Raw genomic sequence first — 3,713 nt, forward strand, 5'->3', positions numbered from 1 at the left:
AGACAGTGCAAAATACGGACATACTACAACATACAACAGCATACTCCCAAAAAACAGGACAATATCTAATTGGCAGTGTTGACAGCAATATGTACAATGAATAGGTGTACACATAAATGTAGGCAGTGTTGTTTTAACTTGCAGTGCATGCTACATATTGATGGTGTGCAGTGAGGGGTATGGAAGAGTCTGTGTGGGGGGTGTTAAGTGTTCATCTGTCACGATCGGAGTAGGGGGAAAAAGGGGCGAGGACCCAAGTGCTGGGTAAAGTAGAATTTATTTAATAAAATAAAACAAAAGAACAACAAAAACCACCCCAAGGAGGAAAAAACTAAACTTAACACAAACAGAAACAAACTTGGTTGGGCTGACAAGACAAGGCTGGAGCAGGAACACGGGGGAAGTATAGACAACATACGATGACAAACACATGAGGAGAATATAAACAGGAGTAATTAATACACAAACAGATGAACATAATTAACAAATAATGGGTAACAAGGAGGGTGGGACTAGACAATAGACGGGAGAGCACCTGACACAAAGAGACAACACAAGCCAGGTGCTCACATTAAACAGGACAAGAACACGCAGCCAATGAGAGAACTCATTAACTGAGTGTTCTTATGACTGGACAAACACTGAAGCACACAACAAAAGCACGCGACCAATGTAAACACAGAGCCACGTGCTTTGACAACAGACGCAAGACACGAGCACACGATAAGTGAACACCTTACCGTGCGCTCACATAAATGCAACGTGCATGTTTCATCTCAGCGCCAACCGAAACCGAAACCAACTAGACGGAGACGCTGAGAATGAAACAGCACGATGCTGACGAAACAAAACACAAACACGAGTACAAGAGCGCGCGTCAGACCCCGCGCGCCCGCATCAAGCGGGAGCGCGCACGGTCCACGCGCACCCTCCATGACTCGCACCCAGACAATGACAAAACAAGTGCTCGACCCAAGGAACCTCGAGCCGAGCACTAACAGGACAGGACAAGACAGAGCTAGTGTCCGGACTCTGCCACAAAACAAGAATTAACAAGACCAGAGTGGCAGAACCCTGACATCATCAGCCTGATAGTCTGAGGGAAGAAACGTTCCTTCAGTCGGCTGGTGCCTGACAGGATGCTGCGGAACCGTCTGCCTGAGGGAAGCAGAGAGAAAAGTCGATGGCTTGGGTGGCTGGAGTCGCTGATGATTCTCTTGGCTTTCCTCATGCACCGCCTGGTGTAGATGTCCTGGAGGGACATCAACACATCTGAAAGTTCTGTCATAATTACCTCATCCTTGTCACAAAAATGATTGAGTTTCTTTTTTCTGTTCAACACATATTGAAGATTTTTGGTAAAAATCTGCGGATTTCTGTAGAATTATTTTGGGAGTTTCATAACTAAAACCTTCATATATGAAATAAAAAGTAATACATTTTAACTTTTATTTAATGTTTAAAACGCAAATCCAATTAGATTCACTTTATGTGGTAAACAAAGCAAGTCTCTCATATAATATCTTTACTAAACGACAGAAAATATTACTTTACAAACTGCATTATACATAAATCAGATGAACATTTTCATATTAGTCAGTAATATTACTGTAATTAATTTAAAAACTGAATAAATATAGATTTACACACATTTACACAAGTAAATAAACAGAATTAATGATGGGATAAAAATCTGTGGAAAATTTGCTGAATTCTGCGTGTGCAGATTCTGTGGGCCTACTGATAACACTCTCCAATACTGCCTGATAAAACAAGTACATGGTTTTCTTGTCAACACCATAGAACCATAACCTTCGCAGAAAATAAAGTCTTTGGTGAAGCTTTTTACAAATCCAATGTACACTGAAAAAAATTATTCAAAGATGATTCCTTGGATTTACTCAATTTTTTTTTTTACGTTAAGTGGTAAGCAATTTATTTGGGCTGAATTTAAACAAACAAGTTAAGTTGAACATTATTAAATTAAATTTGTTTGTTTAAATTCAACACAAATAAATTGTTTGCAACACTTTTTTCAGTGACGTGAGTGTGCTATGTTAGAGACCTGTCTATGTAAATTCCCAAATACTTGTATGACTGCACCTGAGTGATTTCTTGATTATGTACAATCACTGGTGAATACTCGAGAACACACTTGGGCTCAAAGATTATTTGCTTTGTTTTTTCGTATTTACTTTTAAGGAGCTTTCATCACACCACTCAACGAGTGAATCAATTTCAGAAAAATGAACAGAAACAGGATCTTGTTTTTTCAGCGAACTTAAAATTACTGCATCATCTGAGTATTTAAGAATACAATTCTGGGAGGGCCCGCTTGAGCGCTCATTAGTATATAAAGTAAACAGAAGTGATGAGCTCACACAACCCTGAGGGACACCAGAACTACTATATTTAACCTGGGACAAACTATATTTGACTTGGGAGTTCTGTTTGTTAAAAAGGGAAGAAAAAAAAAACATTCAGTCATTGTAGGATTTACTCCTAACTCTTTAAGTTTCCTAATTAAAACATGTGGTTGGACCAGTGGTGTAGTCCTAAAAAAAAGGTGGTGTACTATTATACCCGACTGACATTTTAAATGAAAGTATATATATATATATATATATTTTTTTTTTTTTTTTTTTTTTTTACATCGGTTACCTGTAACTATTAACTTCCACAACGAAAGGGAAAAATAAAAACTATGACAATGTTGTCAATGTAAGTCAATGGTTACAGGTTTCAAGCTTTCTTCAAAATATCTTCTTTTGTGTTCAACAGAAGGAAAAAAAAAGACGAACTGATTTGGAACAAATTTATTCGTTTTAAAGAGAGATGCTAATAGTCTAATCCTAATGATTTATGTTTAGCTAATAGTGACACCCCCCCCCCCCCCCCCCCCCCCCCCAGCAGCAAGTGTAGCTTATATAATCATTTCAATACTGAAAAAAAGAGTCAATCAAGATAGTTAAAACAATTTAGTTCACTTTTATTTAAGTTAACTCAACAGGGCCTGTGTGTGCATACATGGAAAGACAGCTTTATTACTCACTTTACTGGCTTATTACTTTACATTTAATAGGCTCCTTTAAACATCAGTCAGCCATTATTTTTGATTGTCACATTCCTGCATGCTTGTTTTAAACCAAACTATCAGGAGTCTGTCTTCTGTTGTCGCTATTATATACTAGTAGTTACCCTTTTACATCGCATATTGTTACGTGATTTATGAGTAGCCTTTGCTTCAGCGTTTTAGTGTTATATATAGTGTCGTTCCCTGTAGCGGTAGGTACGATTAAGACATGTGAAATACTTTTACAGGGGCGATTTTAGGATTTTCATGGATCAGGAACAGATCCTTTTGGGGTAAACAAAGAAAAATGTACATTTGAAAGTAAGAATTTAAAATAATACACTAAAATTAGGGAAGTTTAATCAGAAAAATGGAAAAATAAGTGAGTATAGCAAGGGTATATGCAATTATTGATCCTCAGAACTGGTAATACCCAAACAGCTTGTGGAAAAAAGTAAGCATACTGAGTAAACATGCATATAGCAAGGACTACACCACTGGGTTGGACCACCTATTAAAAAAAAAACAGCTTAAACCAGCCAAGGCCAGCCTGGTTTTAGAGGGGTTTTGGGCATTTTCAGGCTAGTTTCCAGCCATTTCCAGCCTGGTCTTAGCTGGTCAGGCTGGGTGATGACCACCT

Source organism: Danio aesculapii, chromosome 23 (assembly GCF_903798145.1).
Source record: "Danio aesculapii chromosome 23, fDanAes4.1, whole genome shotgun sequence".
NCBI lineage: Eukaryota > Metazoa > Chordata > Actinopteri > Cypriniformes > Danionidae > Danio > Danio aesculapii.